This window comes from Anser brachyrhynchus (genome assembly GCF_964034855.1).
Source record: "Anser brachyrhynchus genome assembly, chromosome: 1".
NCBI lineage: Eukaryota > Metazoa > Chordata > Aves > Anseriformes > Anatidae > Anser > Anser brachyrhynchus.
Window position 1 is genome coordinate 74,262,593 of NC_137694.1, and position 20,390 is coordinate 74,282,982.

General features: G+C 40.8%; 1 protein-coding gene and 1 long non-coding RNA gene across 10 annotated transcripts in view; one reads left to right on the top strand and one right to left on the bottom strand.

The window, feature by feature from the left end:
* LOC308198611 overlaps positions 1–20,390 on the top strand; it is a 219,763-nt gene that overhangs the window by 100,393 nt on the left and 98,980 nt on the right. The window lies entirely within an intron of this gene.
* LOC308198492 (polycystin family receptor for egg jelly-like) overlaps positions 1–20,390 on the bottom strand; it is a 106,506-nt gene that overhangs the window by 45,093 nt on the left and 41,023 nt on the right. For 2 of the 3 annotated variants that reach the window (XM_080600971.1, XM_080600969.1), the window contains exon 1: positions 1–20,390. This exon is cut by the window's right edge and continues 41,023 nt beyond it. The gene's annotated coding sequence lies outside the window, so the exon portion shown is untranslated. The other variant, XM_080600970.1, reaches the window with a different exon arrangement.

Genomic DNA, 20,390 nt, shown 5'->3' on the forward strand with positions numbered 1-20,390 from the left:
CAGAAAAAGCAATTGCTGATGGAATGAAGTACTACAAGTACTGCCTGTCCATGCTTCAGATACTCAACATTATTCTGGAACCTTTTAAAGCAGTCACATTATCTGGAAATATTGCACAGCTTAAGTTAATTGTCTACAAGTGCCTCTTCTGTAAATACATCAGGCATTGTAAAGCACTCACAAAGATTAGTCATGTCAGAGGTGTGAAATTCAATATACATTGGTGCACCTGCATTGGGCACCCATAAGAGCAGTTGTATTTACTTATAGCAACTTGTCATTTATTGGCTCCAGCAACATTTTTGCAAGAATAAGCAAACTTGAGAAAAAGCAGTCCTTTATAAGACAAAATTGCAATGGATTGTTATTGTGAATAGCATTGCAGGACTCTGACATAATAAATCATTCAAATTCTATCGATGAAAAAAATGAAACATGAAAGTCTTTCTGTTGGGAATTAACACCAGTTACAGTTTCCAATTGCCTGGCTAGCCTCCCACTGTCAGTTGCAATACTGTCTTTGCCTAGTGTAGTGTTTAAAAGCTCTTAGCTGAATGCTAATGACCATGACTTGAGTTAACAGGCAGAACATATGAGGTTAACTTTGACAGTTCTTCTGAATGCATTTTAAAAGCTGGGTTCAGGAAGGGTGTTTACAGAACAAACAAAGGCCAGATGTCAAAAAACACATGACCGAACTTGTCATTTTCTTTTGTGAAGCCTAGTATCCCAAAGTAGTCCAAGGTCCTGTTGGGCTGGGTGTTGTACAGGAAAGAGACTGTCTCTGCCCTGAGTAGTACTCAAGCTAAAGAGATGAGCTAGTGTGAGAAACACTCTGTAGCCAATAACTTAGGCTCAGGCGAGGATCTCAGTGAAGTAGTAATTTATTCGCGATTGCAATGGCGGGCATCCCACAAGCAGGAGCGCACCTACTGGTTCCAAAACACAGTTTATATACTTTTTGATGACAGGACCCTCCCCTGTTTCCCCACTGAATGGGTAATCCAGGTTCACAATCTATCTGATGCTTCACAGACAATGCCTGGCCTTCAGTTGCTGGCCTGTTAAATTTCAAATTTCTTTTGACTTTTTTACTGTTTGAAGTGGTAATGTTTCTTCACTTATCTGACTTGACTTAACACCGTGATTTTCACCTGATTGCTCTAAGGAGTCTGGTTGTCTGCATTTTACGAGGTCACCTGCTGAGCTTTCTTATCACTGTAACACTGCAAAAACAACATTTCTATTCCCACACCAGGTATGCACTTTTCCTCATTGCTCTTGTCTTTGTGACTACACATATATTAATAGAATGGACAAAGTTCAAAGTAAATCGAAATATGTATTGTTGCAAAGACCAGGAGATTTAACAGATCTATGTGAGAAAGGGATGGAAGTTCCCCTTTAACTTAATTCAGCACTGAGTAGTTGATATTTCCTTTAGAATTGATGATTTCCATCTCTGCTCTGAAGTGCATGATGCTCTGGGACTTGGAAATCTTTCTCCTTAGCCTGCCAGTGATATGTACTGTGACCCTGGTCAAATAGTTTCATCTCATATATATATGTATGTAAAAACGCTTTGTATTTGAAGGACAAAAACACTATATAAAAGCTGGGTATTACTACTGCTAGCTAGTTCCACTTCAGTAGATCAGACTAAGAGTAAGGAAAGTTAGAAATAAGTTCAGCAGGTTTCTCTTCCTGTGCATCTGCTAAAAATAATTTATCAAAATTCCTTCTGCAATGTCCAGTATACTCAGTAACAAATCTAGGATGCACTTCAGTGCAGCCAAACCACCAATTTACAGTTGTTTATTGTCGGGTAACAGATTTCCTAACAAAGGAGAAAAATGGACAGTTGTAAACTTCAGAAGTATGGTATGAGAAAACTAGGAAAAATATATCCCCTTCCCAGCAAGAGGTATGGCAGTTTAATTAGTATTTCTCAAAAAATGTCCACAAATGTTTATGTAATTTCCCAGAACATCAGCTATTTACATTCCTGATCATTTCGAGCTACTCTGATTCCATCTAGATCAATTCTGTAAACTCATAAAAATAGAAATATTGGATTTTAGCCTAATGCTAGAGAAGCATGTGGGTCATTAACTGTAATTTAGGCCTTGTAGGGTATTTTCTGGCTCTCCTGAATAAAATCAAAAGTGTTTCTCCCTCTCAAAAAGAACTGTTGTATTTTGTTTTGCACGTTTGGGGGGGGGGCGTTGAAAGGAGGGACAGTCAGTCTTTTTTTAATCTTACTATTTGTACAGGAGGCAGAAACCAAAAAAGTTAACCCATAGAGATTTTGCTTTTCCTCACTCAGTACACTTGTCAGAAAAAGAAATTGGCAGTAGAGGTCAGAAGTGGTAAGTCATTATTTATTATTTGTTTTGCAGTCAGCCTGCGGGGCCTGATTCATGGGTATGTGACTGCATGCATGGGATCTGCCAGGTACCCCCAGCCCTGCTGAGAAGGATGTGTGCGCTTTTTTTTCTCCATTTGATTTTCTTAAGGGTCTGTCAGTCAGGTTCCCCAGGACTCTGGGAAATGTAGCAGGTGACTCTAAAATCTCTTCTGGTAATAAATGGTCACAGATATGGCTCTTATGGAGGAATGGATTCATGTTTTATGATACTAAGTTTTTTTTTCAAGGAATGTTAGGAAATAAGAGCTGTCCTGTAGCTCAGGATGTTCTGTTCATCTTTTTTTTTCCTGAGCCATCTCAGTTCTTCAGTTTTCTTTTAAAATATCTGTAGACCATGTGCCAGAGCTACCCTTCGTTTTTTAACAGGATTATGCTCCCAAGGCATGAATAACTTACAAAAATGACTAAAGCATTTCAAAATTATTTAAGAGAAAGGCACAATAAAACTGTCTCATATGCTGAAAATATCTTCCATCTGCCTCTGGGAAGGAGGCTGTCAGCAGCATTTAATGCTACCACAGTGTCCATCCAGAGAACCTCGAGGTACTTTGCTAATGCAGCTGTCGATGGTTTTGCATGGTGTCTGTTTTGCCTCAACAGGTTTTCTGGTAGTCTGCAGGAGGCAGGCAGTGGACTCCTGTGAGTGGGCTGCAGGTTGGAGACAGCTGTGCCACCAGCTTAGCCCTTCACCCCTGGTGTTTACATTTGTCAGAGCTTCAGCTTTCGCTAGTAAGGTTTGGGGCAGCTGATATGTTATGCTACTGTTTGGGGGAATATGGTAGTTACTTTTTTTCTGTTTCTTCCATCTTTCTTAGCTTCTCTAGGTATATAGACTGAAAACAGACTCACTGGAAAAAGGAGACACAGCAAATCTTGGTGCTCAGACCTTTGATGTTTCCTAACACCTGGAGGAGAAATTTCTCCCACAAATCAGTGCAGCCACTAGCTCAGAGGCTGCCTTGAAATCATTAATCTGTAGCAGAAGCTCTCATAGTACATTAAAATTAATGCCATACTCTAGATGATGATGGTGTACTGCACATTGAGGGAATGAAGTGACAGAACAACAGACATGAAGTATCAATCTCCTGATTATTTTTAAATACATTTAAGAGAAAAAGAAATCAATGTAGGTGTAATCTGGAGTGTTGATGCTTTACCTTTTTTTAGTGACTTACAGTCTATCAGCCAGGCAGGTCTGTACTCAAGTCACATTGTCTTACCAGCTTAATTTCTTTTATTGACGTTAATATTATTTTTAAGGACACTCACACATACTGGGAAAATTATTTGGGTCAGCTGAAACATCTTTGGTTGAGCTGCTTTCCAAATTACAAAAGTCAAAACAGAAACAATCTAAAGCAGAAGCTTTGCTCACAGTTAAGTCTTAGTAATAGACGTGGTGCCACAAATACTGCTCTATAATTCATTAGCAGGCAAGTAACAATGCATGGTAGGCATGGTGTCTCCTGTTCGACTTCAGCTGTGAAATGAAGTGTTTCCTTTCATTTAATTTATCAGCTTCTGTGGAAACATAAAGGATTAGGGCACTGTCTCCAAATTCTGGTGCTCATATCTTCAAAAAATGAGATGTCAGGTTTTATGGTGCATGGAAACACCATTCTCTCTAGGTTACTCTTTCAATACTTTTCTTTGCTGTTTTCAAGAACAAACACAGATTTTTCATCTCTTGGCTGAATGCCTTGATTCAGCCTTTAAAATCAAACGGCAGAAACATCTGCCATTATGTGTACCAAACAGTAATATTTTAAGGGATTCGAAACCTCCTAAAGAATAGCCTCACAGATAAACGTGAAGTAAAAAAAAATCATACCAGATAAATTAAGAAGAATTCAGCTATTCGTGCAGCAGCAGACAACATGCCAGAAAGAGTAGCTACTTCTGACTATATGCCAACATAAGGTACAGATTAAACAAGATAAACATTTATGTTCACATTTAAAATGCCTAAGGTTTTCAGATGTGGTCATAAGTGTGCTGTTAGCATCAAGAGAGACAATTACATGGTGACTGATCAATAGTAACCCAGTAATATAGACAAAACCATGGTATTCTGGGGAAATACTGTTTATTAGTGGCATAAAACCCTCAAAGTTCCTCCCATATTTCACTCTTCCATGTAAGATTGTGGGAGTGAAATTGGTTGCAGCAGAACCAGAGTGCTCTTTTCATTAGCACAGTGCACATCTAATTCCAATGAGAATATAGCTGTCCATGCTACCAGAAGGGTATAAAATGAAAAGTCAATAAAAAATAATGTAGTAGCTCAGTTTCTCTTCCCCTTTAAACTCTGAAATTGCTTATCTGTGGTGTGTTTAAAAAGAAAATAGATAAAGTGTAGTATTTTGTATATTTATAAACTAAAACTGAAGAAACCACTGTGCATGTGAGCAGATTCTGATATCAGAACACGTGTAACGTGTTTTGATATAGGTGGGACTAACAGTCAACTATTAAGGTGACTCTTTGCATTAACATTTTGTTTTCATATGTTTAACAACTTGGAAAATTTTGACTAATTGGAGGGTGAAGGGGGTGGAGAGAATGAGGAGGAAAGAGGAAGGGGTGCAGAATATTTCTACCAAACCTGTTGATCTCTTTCTAAGGAAATGTTTCCATCAAGGCATTAAGAAGTTTCTTCTTAGTCCTTCTAGGTTTTGGATTAAGTATGTCAAGCTTTTCTATGACAGATAGTTACTAGTAATGACGCAGACAGGACTTTTTTTCTCTGCGCAAGCACTGTCCCAGTTGGCTGAATAATAAATCCTTAAACAAACATGCTTCATGCATGCTTGGTATGGGAGTTTGTCAATTTTAGGAGCTCTCCTTCTAAAAATTGAAAGGTTCTGGCCCCTGCAAGTGTCAAGACTTGGGGAAGGAGCAGTGGTAGATGTCTAGAAAGGTGACTCCAAACCATGAAGAAGCCAATCGCAAAAGCAGAAACCCTCACACCTATTATGAGTTCTTGAGGTATGGTCAGGGTGCATGAAGGTCAGCCCTAAATTCTTACTAGTGGAGCTAAGATATTTCTTTTCAGTGCATTTTGCTGTCAGGGCCCGATGGCAATAATAGCCTTAAGGGCACTAACAGGCCTCAATAGCTTTAATTGCCCTGACCAGCTTCACCTGGGGCCTTCAGCCCCACCCAAGCCCTTGAGCCCAGAAGCCCTATTTAAACTCAGCCCCGGCCCTCTACTCATCTTAAGCTTTGTTGTAGGGCTTGTGTTTGTGTCTCTGGCTCTGTTCTCTTGGCTAGACCTATGCTGGGAGTTGCTTTTCTCCTGAATGGACCCCTCAGATGCACCCTGTGGTCCTGTCACTAATTCTGTTTCTGGAGCCATCTCCTTTCTTCCTGGCTGTGCTACCTGGACCTGGTGTATCCCCTAATGATGATGGGGGTTGCTGGTGGGCCCTGTTATGAGCATTGCCTGCTGTGTTCAGCCCTTGTGGGACCATGCTCCTTGGAGAGGGCCTGGCCTATGCTGGGGTTGCGCATGGCTCCTGGCTCCCCTACCTCTGGGAAGTGGCTCACTTTCCTGCAGAGGTATGTCTAAGTAGTGGACTCCTAATCTTGAGCTACATGTTAGCAATGCAGGGCCCTACAGATGGTCTGTGGTTTTAATGCTGTTTGACTTGAAGTGGCTGATGTGAATTGGTGGGACTTAATATCATCTGAAGACAGATGCAGATGGTGATGTTTGTTGATTTGTAATACCTATTTCTGATGTGCAAAAGAATAGGATATAAGGAGTAGACTAGACTTAAATAAACATCTTAAAAAATAAGGGAGGTGGCAGGATGGGAGGCAGGCCTTTCTAATGCTATGAGCCCTAGGAAGCTGTGCAGGCTGTCAATGTGGGTGAGGGCTCATAGCTGGCCTAGTGCATGGTGTGTTCAGTGAACCAGAGCAACTTTCTTCATTCCTGATGTGGGAATAGAAATGTTGTTTTTGCAGTGTTACATTGTATAGAAGGAAGGAATGTGGTATTGAGATATGCTTACAGTGATAAGAAAGCTCAGCAGGTGACCTCCTAAAATGCAGACAACCAGACTCCTTAGAGCAATCAGGTGAAAATCACTATGTTAAGTCAAGCCAGATAAGGGGAGAAAACATTACCATCTCAAAAACAGGCCAGCAACTGAAGGCTAGGCATTGTCTGTGAAGCATCAGATGGATTGTGAACCTGGATTACCCACTCCAGTGGGGAAACAGGGGAGGGTCCTGTCATCAAAAAGTATATAAATTGTGTTTTTGGAACTAGTAGGTGCGCTCTCCTGCTTGTGGGGCGCCCGCCATTGCAATCACGAATAAATTACTACTCGCCTGAGCCTAAGTTATTGGCTACAGAGTGTTTCTCACACTGAGCCTTCATTTCCAGTGCAGGGGAGAAAGCTGTGAGCTTACTCTGGAGGCGCATAGCTGGGACAGGTGTGAGTTGTGCTAGGGAATGTGGTGGTGAGCCACCAAGAACTGAGTCCTCGATGGGAAGAGGCAGATACAAGATCAAAAAGAGGGAGCAGGGTTTTATTAATATGAATGCTGCAGTGGGGGTCTGCTGTGCAAGCAAGAGAAATCATGACCCATTGAAGAAAGGCAACTGGGGAGACTGGGGTTTGCTTAATAAAGTATGGAAGGGCAAAACTGGGACTGCAAAAGAGAGAAGTCTCAAGAACACATGGGAGGAGAAGATCAAGTGCCCTTGTAGGGAAAGGGAGAGAAGGTGCAAGGGGAAATTTGAACAAGATTTGAAGTCAAGTAGAACCAGCTACTCCTTGTGGGAGGCAATGCAAGCTCTATTTTTTTTTTGCCGGATGGCTGGTACTAGAAAAGTACTGTCAATCTGAGGTTGGACCTCCAATATCAGTGCTTCTATATATTCTAATTATCTGTTTCTCAGATAAAACCTGTGGATAAAATTACTTCTACAGGGTTTTGTGAAGACAAGTTAATATCTGCTGAGTGCTTGTAAGAGCTCATCAGCAAATGACTCATCCAATCCTCCAAGTTCTGTGTGATAAAAAAATCCTGTCTTATTAATTTAATGGGGAAGGGGAGGAAGAAATTCTGGGTGGTTGGAATCTTCTGTGGAGATGCAAAGGGCTGTTGCTGTTGAGTTGTGCCATCAATCTTCAGGTTGTAAGCTGGTAGGATCTGTCTCTTTTCCAGGGTTATAAAAAGTAGATTGGGAGAAACAAAGTCTATATCCCCTCACTTTTTCTATTTGAACTCAGAAGAACAATGGAAAAAATGAGTTACTTTGGCTATCAGGCAAGCCAGGAAAACATGGCTTCTTGGTAACATCTTCAGCTCTACATTTATCATTAGACACTAAGCAACATAGTGAGATGTTTTTTCATCTGGAGAAACAGTGAGAGTAGATTTCACGGTTGAAACAATCCATATTTCATTTGCACAAGCAGAACATTTACAGTCAAAATGTCCGTTGCAGAAGTCTGGTCACTGTCTAACATAATATAAATAAACATTTGGTTGGAAATCTTAAGAACAATGGCTTTTCCAGCTCCTGCTCAGTTCTCCTACTCCTACTCTCCTACTCCTATTCAGGGTCCTTTATTTGCTGCAGCTGTGCACATGTCAATGGTGGATCAAGCATTCTAAGGTTATTTTCAACTGCATGTGATTCAGCTTCAATAAAAATATAGGGGGAATGCCTGGCAAACTATCATTTGGTTCTGTTGCCTTTAAATTTCATTTTTTTGCCCTCCACATAGTAATTTACTGTTATGGTTTGCAATTTAGCTTCAGTTTTACTAAACATCTTATGTATGGTTTTCAAGAGTACTCTTTCAAAGTGATGAGTTGGTAACTGCCTATACAGTATCGTCTCAGCTGTACTTGTTATGTGGCTTTGGGCTCCTGGAAATTGAGGTTCTTATCACAGGATTGTTCACGGTGAATAGGGACTCATAGCACCAAAGTCTTAAAAAGTTAAAGGAAGTGAGAAGCACCCTGAGTATGTAACTAAAATAGTAAATAAAAAATGATTGTATCCTCTGAGGATAAGTACTTGGTTTTTCCTGATATCTAATCTAAATCTCCCCAGGTGCAACTTGTGGCCATTTCCTTGAGTCCTATCATTAGTTATGTGAGAGAAGAGGCCAACCCCCTCCTCATCACAACCTCCCTTCAGGAAGTTGTAGAGTGCCATGAGGTCTCCCCTGAGTCTCCTCTTCTCCAGACTAACCAGTCCCAGCTCCTTCAGCTGCTCTTCATAAGGCTTGTGTTCCAGACCCCTCACCAGTTTTGTTGCCCTTCTCTGGACTCGCTTGAGCACCTCGATGTCCTTCTTGTAGTGAGGAGCCCAAAACTGAACACAGTACTTGAGGTGTGGCCTCACCAAAGCTGAGTACTGGGGGATGATCACCTCCCTGCTCCTCCTGGCTACACTATTTCTAATACAGGCCAGGATGCCATTGGCCATCTTGGCCACCTGAGCACACAGCCAGCTCATGTTCAGCCAAGCATTGATCAACACTCCCAGGTCCCTTTCCTCTTCACAGTCTTCTAGCCACTCTGCCCCAAGTCTGTAGCATTGCATGGGGTTTATGTGGTCAAAGTGCAGGACCCAGCACTTGGTGTTATTAAACCTCATCCCATTCGCCTCAGCTCAGTGGTCATATCCCAGGCTATGTGCCAAAAGGTAGGTGGCTGTTGCTGCGTTCTGGAGATGGATCAATTGCTCTAAATGCTGCGTTCTGGAGATGGATCAACTGCTCTAAATGCTGGTTAAGTAGAGGGGCACTTCTATTCTTATAAACATACAACATACTGGTTGGCTCAGGGTACACAGAAGGATCTCTGGGTCTAATCTGGGTGCTCTGAAGCAGATTCCTGTAGCCAGGGACAGAGCTATGGGCACCCTGGTGGCTTAGAAGCTGTGAAGAAGGACCACACTTATCACCAGTAACTAGCACCTTCTACATTTTGCTTTAAAGTTTTGTTTGTCAGAATACTTTAACTTTTTGCTGCTTAAGTAAGCCTGTATTTCAGTGGCAGACTTCATTTTATTAAAGCACCTGCTACTGTAGAGTATGAATTAAGCTGAAATCTTAAAAGCAGAAATGCAGTTTGACTCACAGCTAGATGGAAAGCGATCTTAACGTCTGGTCCATTTGTTCCAGCCAGTAGTGCACAACATGGCATAAGCTTTCAAAATACTGTTCAGCTTTAAAATACTTATTCAAACTGGGCAAATGTCAGAATCAATACTAATTTTACATGAAATCTGTAATTTGGAAACATTTCATCCAAGGTACTGTAGCTGAAAACTAGATGAAGTTCTTTAAAATATGTTGTCCAAGGAAGCTTTATTGGAGGTGACAAACTTCCATGGGCCAGCTTGTGTGGTAGTACTCATTTTTCCTGAAATTTTCTGATTAGTATTTTTAAGAAGTCTTCTGACAGGCTATCTTCTTGTTGTGGCACAACTGATTGTGCCAATTTTTCAAGTTTTCTTTTGGGAAAGAAAACATGAACAAAATTATATTGATGTACTTGAAGGGAAAATTATGATTCAGAAATTGTTGAATGGTTTCAAAATGTTGAAATCAAAACTTCCAGAGCTTGTGTTTCTTCTACTCCAGTGTCTGGATGCTTTTGGGTTTCTGTCAAAAGGGAGAAGGCAATTTCTGCAGGTCTGCTTCTGATGTACCACAAGATTCCCATAAAAGTAAGGATGAATGGTTGGCTTTGAAATCAGAGGATGTTTCCCACTAGATCAGGCTAGATTTTTGCTTCAGATCCTATTTCAAGTGAAATAGGATATTTGAGGGCTATTCTTTCTGTAATATGTTGGAATGCTGAGTTGTCTGTTGTGTTGATAGGCCTGACTATCATAGTTAGGAGCCTGATTTCCTCAAACCTGGAGTGTGTTCAGTGACTACACTTGACGAAGTCAATATCAGCAATGATGTTTTGACATCTGTCTATTTCTGGATCACTTCCTTGACCTTGTTCACAAGATAGCTGGTCAAACTGGGGCAGGTGCTCTGTTGTGCCAAGGGGTACAAATGAGATGTGTGGAGTGGGGAATGACTTCAGTAAGCATTGTCACCAGGAGCTTTTCCTTGAATAAAAAAAAAAAAAAAAAGCTTTTAGTTTCACATGAATCTAGAGAACCATCTGGAGTTTGGATCTCCATCTCATGTGGAATAATTACCAGCTATCACCAACTCTTGCATTTTCTCCATTTTGTCAGCTTTAAGATGTGAGACATAATCACTTCAACTCAAGTCTTTATAAATAGCATTTAATTCCTGTGTAACTTTGAGGATGCCTGTGGTAGCCAATTTACATGGGTCTCATGTATTTGAATAATAATACTTCATATTTGCATCATTATACTCACAGACTTTACTTCAAGGGGACAAAAGGGAATTTCTGTCTAATCTCATTTCTCCTGACTCTTGGTCTATTAATAACAGAAGATTTACCCTTTCAAGACTTCAGTTAATAACCGAGGGTGGCTTACCTTGGGCTAGCTCTAGCAGTTTTTGTCCCCAGCTGTTCTTTCATTCTTTCAAAAAAAAAAATAAAAATCCCTGCCCCTTCTGCAGGCACAGCTGCTGAACTGCCATAGTGTACAGCTGGTACTCAGGTAAACGGGCAATGATTTCATTTTCTTGTAGCATGGTAACTTCTGACAGCTTGGCAGCTCTTTTGTGAGAAGATGAGGCAGCTCTGAAGCAGTGAAAAATTCTAATAGTCAAACAGGAAGGACAATGGCAAAGTAATCCCCATCTAAGAGCCCTCTGATACAAAGATCATGGCCACTTCACATGTAGGAAATCGTAGGTTATCATTCTTGCATTCACTGATGGATTGTAATGAGATGTCTGAATTTGTCTGTGCAGCTACAGTCAGGGTAATGTGGTCTGAGGGGAATGGGGATGGATGTTCATGATCACTAGGGGAAGCTTCACAGGAAGCTTCACAGTTTGTATCAAGCTCAACCACACTGGTAACACAAAGGACATGACAGGTGGGCTCAAGTGATGTGAGGAGCAATGGTTGGAGGCTTTACTATTGGCAGTTGTCACTCTTCCGAAAGTAACAGCCACAAAGCACACCATGTTTTAGTGATCTCACTTGTAGCACAGTATGGAACACTTAAATACTGCAGCTGTGCACAGGCCAAAACTGGGCCATGTTTGCACTCTGTTTTCTCTCTGCTGCTCTCACTGTGCTGCAGTGTTGTGAGAAACACTCCGTAGCCAATAACTTAGGCTCAGGCGAGGATCTCAGTGAAGTAGTAATTTATTCACGATTGCAATGGTGGGCGTCCCACAAGCAGGAGCGCACCTACTGGTTCCAAAACACAGTTTATATACTTTTTGATGACAGGACCCTCCCCTGTTTCCCCACTGAATGGGTAATCCAGGTTCACAATCTATCTGATGCTTCACAGACAATGCATGGCCTTCAGTTGCGGGCCTGTTAAATTTCAAATTTCTTTTGACTTTTTTACTGTTTGAAGTGGTAATGTTTCTTCACTTATCTGACTTGACTTAACACCGTGATTTTCACCTAATTGTCCTAAGGAGTCTCCTTGTCTGCATTTTACAAGGTTGCCTGCTAAGTTTTCTTATCACTGCAAGCATATCTCAATACCCCATTCCTTACCTTTAAACAATGTAACTCTGCAAAAACAACATTTTTATTCCCACATTGTCAGCAGTGGAAAGCCAAAGGATCTGTACTGCTTTATGCCCTGGGGATACTGGTATTGAAAAAACAAAACACCCTTCATCGATCCCTATAATAAAAGGAAGCAGAAAACATGTCCTACTTCACTAAATCTTTAGGATATCAATATTTTATACTTGGTCTGATAGTAAATGCATAACATCTATTGCCACAGGGGTCTGACAAAGGAAATACTGGTTAAATGTGGTATGTATAACCAGACAAAGAAAATGCTTAGTGAAGCAGAAAGATAAGGGGAGTAGTGAGATAGCACAACACCTAGTGTTTGGAGCTTTTAATTTGACAAATCATTTGTCAGGAGCTTCTGTTTAGAAACTTGAGCTTTGATTTATTAGGTGAGTTTGTTTCCCTAAATGTTTCCTCTCTCAAGGTACCCTCGTGCCAGAAACCTGGATATGCAGTAGCAGAAGCACAAATTAAGTGTAGGGTTAAGCTTTTGACATTGATGCCCTGCTGGAAGACATGAGATTTCATGTTTATATTTTTGTTATAGGGTAATGTGAGGCTGGCCTAAGCTAGTAGCTAGAAAACTATGCCTGAGAAGGATTTCGGCTCCTTTAATTATTGAAATAAGCATCTCCTGACATACCAAGAGACAATATCATGTACCTCTGCTTGGGGTCAGACACTTCCCAGGAGACTTGAAACTTGATAGGTGGGTAATGTTCATCGTGGGTGCTGCCATCCTGGTAGATCTTTAACTGAAGGAATTAATATAGCTTTCTTCCTTCTAATAGGAGATGAAACATTGGTGTTTATAAGAAATGATATGAAATAAAGTGCTTAGTCAAGACCAGAGCTATGGCTGGATATATAATTGCAGCATGGGTAGTTCATCACTTTGGAAACTTAATTGGCCTTTTCCTTATCTTTTTTGATCTGAAGAATGTTTAAGCCTATATCTTATTTGTGAGAAGTTATCTTCATGATGATTAAATTATGATGTTCTAAGATAGATATGCCATCTACTGTACAGCAAGTGAAGCCCATGAAAGTTCAGTGAGCCTGAAGAATTTCCTATATGAAGGAGGATATAGGACTTTGTTCGTCTGGAATGATTCACAGCTTTTTAGACCAGGGTAGTCAACAGACTTGACAGGATCTTGGCTCTGTATGAATTGGGAGAAAAAACATGATATCAGAGATGTAAAGGGAAGTATGACATAGATGTTCCACTGACTTATAAATACACTTTAGAAAATACCTTAGAATGTGTAAGAATTGTTGCTGACTTTTTGGAAGTCAAAGTATAGTGGATGTTCTTTCCAAACCTCTATTTATTTTTTAAAAGTACTTTGCTTTTGGTGGGAGATGACTTTAAAAGTTGGTCTGCGCACTGAAAATGAGTGGATTCTAGTTCTGATAGTAAGCAACTGACAGTATTTAAAAACAGCCTCCAGAAAAGGTGTAACAGCCCAAGGAACAGCCTGATCCACATCCAGGTGCCTCCTGTACCACTGCTGCTGTTCTCTCCTTGAAGTGCTGGCAGTGCTTGCTCTGGCATAAAGCTAGAAAGGGGTGTCTGAGGCAGAGAAGGGTCCCAGTGCTTTGTTTTCAAACTATCTTTTGAGGAACAAATTGGAAATCTTCAAGTTCTGTAGCATCTGAGAAAAGCTCAGTATGAGTATGAGCCCCCAAAATAACCAAAGGGTAAAACTAGAAAGTCATCTAGTGATACAGACAGGAATAATAAATCCCTGTTCAAAATATTGTGGCAAAACATGTTTTCTTTTGAAAGAATAGCTAGAAGGAGAAAAAGTCAGATGAGACATCAGAGTATATACTTGCTGAATGAGCTTGCCCAGATTAAATGCTTTAAAAAAAGAACATTACACAGAGGCAAGGCAAATATCAGTGGATGAGTGAACACAGCAAACCTTTGTATTTGATAGTTCTCAGTCTCTAGAATGGGTATAACCCTGTATTGAAGGAATAGCTGCTCAGTCCTCAGAGTTGGCTAGGGGCTAAGTCATGTTGCTTTGTCATTTCCGATTTTTGAACTACACTTGGATAGTTATAGTTTCTTTTGGGGAAATTTCATAAGATTTTTGCCAGCTCTGCCCTGCAGGAAACCTATTTGAGGGCTTGTGTTTTATTCTGAGCTATTAGAATATACTTGTTTTCTCCTTGCTATTTAAAATATCAAAGCTCAACAGCACGTTTCAGCTGTCCCATGAGTTATTTCAAACCACAGCAAACATTAATTTCAATTGGTTCATTCCTAAGGCCTGCCATCACCTCTAAATGCTGGCAGTGCTACCACACTTCTCTTGCTAATACCAAGTTCCTTCAAAAACCAGGAAGCAGAAGCAGAACTCTGTATCAGGCATGTTAAACCTCTTTCAGCCTGATTTAACTGATACTTTGTGCTGACCAGTTAAAGGTACTTTATTCTTGCTACCAACTTGTGAAGCAACCTTTCAGAATAAAGCAATGTATTTCACGTGGATAGATACCATTATTGGGAAGACAGTAAATGTAGAAGGCACACTGTCATGTGTGGACACAGGGATAGAAAGAACATCTCTTAACTAGTCTCGAGCATTTGATAGGAGATAGCAATACTTGCAATGTATACCATTTCACCTGTTCTCTGAAATTATGTAACTTCTACTTTACTATATGCCTGGTTATTGAAGCTACCATCAGTCTTGATATAGGCAAAAACACAGTGAGAGTAGAGCCATGACTGGATTAATCCTAGTCAAAAACTGAAAGCAGCATATAGGTAAGCAAAGTTATTTTCTAGTGGGTAGAAGTATACAGCATAACCTAGTAAGAGATTATACTAGGAATTCCACTGCTCGTATGAATGCTAGAGATATAAAGAAAACCAAAATGTTGATGGGCAAAATTAAGTATTTAAATCTGTCCATATTAGGAATTTCTGGAACATATTAGGAATGGTAATCATAAGCAAACTTTACATATGTTTCTCCTAGACTGGTCTTAATTTTGCTTCTCCCCATGCACATGCCTAAAAAATGTACAACTGCCAATCAGGTGCAAAACTCCAGACTTGAACAATTCAGTCTTCTGGAATTTTCTTGTGCTTTTGAGGACTAAGTCATCCATCCCAACACCTTGTCCTAATGTGTAAGTCAATGCCTCATCTTGAGAGAATATGGAGGTAATGGCTGTCCTCAATTCTCCTGAACAAGCTGATGGTGTAAGAAACAGCTCCTGTTGTAACATGGGAGCATGCAAGAAGCTTGGGGAATTCTTTCCCAGCAGCTAGGGACACAGGGCTATGGGCTGTATTCTGGCTGTATAGCTTCTTGGGGGTGTTAACCAGGGGTGAACATAAGCAAAGGTCATACTAAAGGTTTTCCATTATAGGAACACAGGAACTGCTGAGCTCTTAATTTGTTTGCTACAAAAAGTGACTTTGGTTCAGTCAAGTATGGCATGTTGCGTGTGGACTTAACCACAGGATAGCTCCTTCTCAGCAGGGCAGGCATCTTCATGCCGCTGTGCTGCCAGCTCAGGTCTCACCTACAGTGCTGTGCGGTTCCCTATCAGTGAGGAATCTCAAGGGTGTCAGGCCATGCTGTTAACTGGACATCCTCCCTTGTATATGTCCTGCAGCTATCGGATACAACAGGCAAACTGGGGATTTGGGTTCTGAAATCATTCCTAGGCTGTGTATTACAGTATTCATAAATACTGAAAAACTGTCCCTGGACTCTTGCAATTAAATATTTCTCTGCTAATTCAACAACAGCCCATCTCCCCCAAAATCAACTGTTCGGTTTCATTCTCATGTGATCCAGAACTACATATTTAATGTCATGAAAATGAATGTGTTCATCGCTGCAATTTGTTAAACCGTAAAGCAATGAAAGAAAAGGCTGAGATCTCTGGAACAACAAGGTTTGGCATGGAGTTTGCTGGCATATTTGTGGGAAGAAAAGGGATGTCTTGGCAGAGAAGGTATCTCAGCACCCCCTTTTTCCCTCAGCTCACCCACAGTCAGTGTGATATACACATATCCATCACAAGGCAGAGTTTTATTCACTGCTTTGCCATTAAAATGGAACTAGATCTCTTCCTGCTGTACTTCTTCCTTCACTTTATCTCAGGTGATGAAATATAAATATAGGTGGGATACTTTAATGGACAGATCAAGAACAGTATTAATCTCACCTGTACCAAATTAAAGTTTCCATAGCATCCAGCTGAGCATGTTGGCCCTCTGTATTTTATGATGAGGGTTTCCCATTTAGGAGAATCATAGTATGAAAGGTATTTTGTTAAAATAGGTATTTCTACTTATATATTCAGTAATATATGTAGACTATAACAATCCAAAAACAGTTACTGTGCAAGTCTCTGGTTTTAAAGGAAACTGTTTCATCCAGTATAACAGAATCTTGTGAAGATGATTCATGAGGTGAGACTTGGAATTTTGTTCTCCTTTTTGACAAGATTTTCATAAGAAGTTTGGAAACCAATTTCAATATCCAACTTATCTGTAAGACTGGTCCTTTACAGCCACTTGTTTTAGAGGGTCTTCAAATTCTTCAAACTCTTCAGTGCCATGGATACACACTAGAAAGGCTGGAAAGCAGGTATGTTTTTAATCAGGTTTGTTGGGAGATGGGAAAAAATGATGGGACTCGCTTAGGCCTGTAGGTCCTTCGTTCTGCTGCTGTTAATCCTCTTGCAGTTTGTGGTAGAACTGCTTCCCTGGGAAAAGGAGCCAGCCACAGGTATTGCGCTTCATGTCCACTTTTCTGAGGAGGCAGTAAGACAGTCTGGAGTGGCTGTCCTGACAAGGCTGGTGGATGCAGGAAGGAGCTGGCACTGTGTTCAAAAATGGTTTTGTAGCTAGAATTGGATGGAAGGGGATGAGAGAGAAGAATGGAAAGCACTAGCTCACCTGCCCCTGGGAATTTTCATTATACTGCTGATCGACCTGTAACAATTGTTTGCTGAAGAGGTAGCAGGGTATCCAGAAGTGGGATTAATAATGTGCACTTCATCCATTAGCAGTCTCAGTTACTCAGATACCAAGACTGAACAACCCTTAGGAATATATATGCTGCAGAAAATCTACTTGCTGAGGGGGATACCTGTAAATATAGGCGCTACTTTAAGTTAATCACCTCCTGTTTTATGTTCCTAGAAAACCTGTTACTGATTAAATAGCTAGAAATGACAGCTGGGACAGTATTTAATTTGAAGGACAGTGAATCTTAAAGTGAATGCTGGTTGTTTACATAAAGGAAGGCGGATGTTCAGTTTCATGGTTCTAGATTCTAATGCAAACACCTCAAGTGACACTGTGTGGAGACAAACTTGTGTTTTTTCCCTTCCTCTTGTATGCCATCAAAGCACTGAACTCTGAAGTTATTTGGAAGATTTTTTGGGTCTGAATTTACTGTGCATGGTTCTACTCAGTGTGGAAATCATTTGAAGGCAATGACAGTACTAACCTTAAGTCTGCACAAAGACCCTGCTGCTGCTCTGAGAATACAAAGCCAAACTTGAAAATATCACCTTTAAATGAGCTGAAGCTTCATCTCCTATTGCTGCACTTTAGCCCAGAAAGACCAGTTCTCCCACATTTTGCTACTTGCTTGTATTACAGTAGTACCAGAGCACTCTCAGAGCTCTAGAAGGTCTAGTGGACAGGACAAGAAGGCAGGATAGGGTAGGTTTTATATTCCTTCCTGTAAAAGGAGATCTGTGATAGAACTTGCCCACAGTCTAGCTGGGATTCTGTTAAGTTTTTAAAAATGAACCTTGATTTCCAAAACCCAGTACGGTACCTTTATCAGGCCATTATTAGCTACCATTTAATATATTTCCTCCAAGTTTATACAGTTTCTTCCAGGGTAGACAAGCCCCTATGTTATTTTTGACAGGTATTCTCAAAATAGTATGAAATGACTAGACCCTTCATATATGGCAAGGTAGACACAAGGCTTCAGACTGAGTATGGTTTTGAAACATGCTTTGAGTAGGAAAGAAAGTGACTTCCTGTCTGGTTCACCTTGTTCTGAACATGATTGGAAATTCTTTCCTTGAAAGACAAACTGAAAGAACCCTGAAGTTACAGGTTTTACCTTACCATTGGAAATAAACAGCATACAACTTCATTTCAAGTAGGAGTAGTGCCTTCTAAATCTAAATTGTTGTTCTTTACTGGAAGCTGTGAAGCCACCTCGTTGTGATACTCATTTTTTCATGAAAATCTTTTAAAAGATGGCTTTCTGCAAGTGTGTTTTCTATTAAAAAATAAATAAATTCTTTTCCTCATGTCCCTTCTAACCATTTTGAATTGGTCTGAGATGGAGGGAAAAAATCATATCTAACTTAACTGTGTTCCAGTGAAAACTAACTAAGCCAGTTTTCCTGTTTTTACAGGATGTGTCAAAATTCATGGTTATTGGTAAAGAATTATTTTGTGTTAGAAGATGACCTGTGTGTGACAAGTTAGCCGCTGTATGCATTACCTGTTTCCAATAGGACAGGTTTACTTCCAATAGGACAGGTTTACTTCCAGTTATCTATTTCAACCTTGTCACCAGGCAACACCTTAAGCATTTTAATGCCTTTTAGATGTTGAGGCCAACAATGAGGTTTATATTTTTAAAGGAAGGGCAGGGCTAATACCTCCTTGGTCTTTAGGCCAAGCAAAAGGCAAGCAGTGGCATTTGAATCTTGTTCTACCTAGTAATGAGTACAAGGTCTGAGTTTACTTTATGAAATGAGTAAAATAACCAATGTGATTAATTTGTCTGGATTTTCTTTACATGGGGGGCCATTCTCTGAATTCCTGTGTAGTGTGCTGGCTATGGAACTTTTTTAAGGATCCCTGATTCTCTCAAGGCTGTAAAAATTCTCCATGCTAGAAAACACTGCTTAGAAATTCAGATCTAGTTTAAAGAGTTTTGAGTGATAGAGCCAAGTTTCCTGGTTCATCTGTTCTGGCTAGCTAGCAGCTAAATCTAGCCAGGTTCTTCTCTTCATTAGAGCAAAGATGGTTTAGTCTGGAGGATATAAAAACAGTTCACGTACGTGTATGTGGCAGAGCAGCCAGAATGAGACTAATACTTTTGTTTGGTTACCTCAGTTTTGTGAGGGGTGAAAGTGTAACCCATGGTGCTGAGTGGCAGAAATGATGTCATTCCTAAGTGATCCTGTACAGAATACGAAAAAAGGGGCTATATTCAGTTTGCCACCTGGCTTGCTGTTTATTTTAAGCTGGCAGTGTATTGCAGATACCGATGCAGAGGTGAGTTGCAAACATACCTGTGTTAGCTCTGAGCTCAAGTTTTAAGCCACAAGTAAATGGAAAATGAACTGAAGTGGGTATGTACATATGTACATGATGTGACAGGACTTTTTGCTTAGAGAACACTTTCTAGTGTCTTGTGACTATAGCTGATAATGATTATAATCACAACTTGTTTTGCAGATACAACAAATACTTTCCCTGTAAGTGTCCCTTATGAACTAAAACAGGCTTGCACTTTTCAATACTGCCTGGAGATATTCACTGATGCTGGATTTGGATCTTTGTGGTGGTTTAACCTAGCTGGGCAGCTGAGCTCCACCACAGCCACTCTCACCCCCCAACTCAGAGGGAAAGCGGGAGGAAAATGTGTTAGAAAAGGCTCAAGGGTTGAGATAAGGACAGGGAGATCACTCACCAGTTACTGTCGCAGGTAAAACAAACTCAGCATAGGGAGATTAATATAATATCTATTAATATAATTTATTATCAATTACTAAACTCTAAACTAAAAGCAAACCAAAAGCACCTTACCCCCGATCCATCATCTTCTACCTCCTCCCCCCAAGTGGCGCAGAGGAACGTGGAGTGGGGGCTGCAGTCAGTCCCCAATGCTTCATCTCTGCCGCTCCTTCATGGTCACTTTCTGCCCCTGCTCCATGTTGGGTCCCTCCCAAGGGATGCCATCCTTCCCAAACTGGTCCTGCGAGGACTTCCCACAGGCAGTAGCTCTTCAAGAACTGCTCCCACATAGCTCCGTACCACGGGGTCCATCCGTCAGGAGCAAACTGCTCCAGCACGGGTCCCCCATGGGCAGCAGCTCCCCCCAGATCCCCTGCTCCTGTGTGGGCTCCTCTCCACAGGCTGCAGCTCCGGCCTGGGACCTGCTCCTGTGGGGGCTCTCCATAGGCTGCAGCTTCCTCCAGGCCACATCCACCTTCTCCACGGGGGGCTCCTCCACGGGCTGCAGCA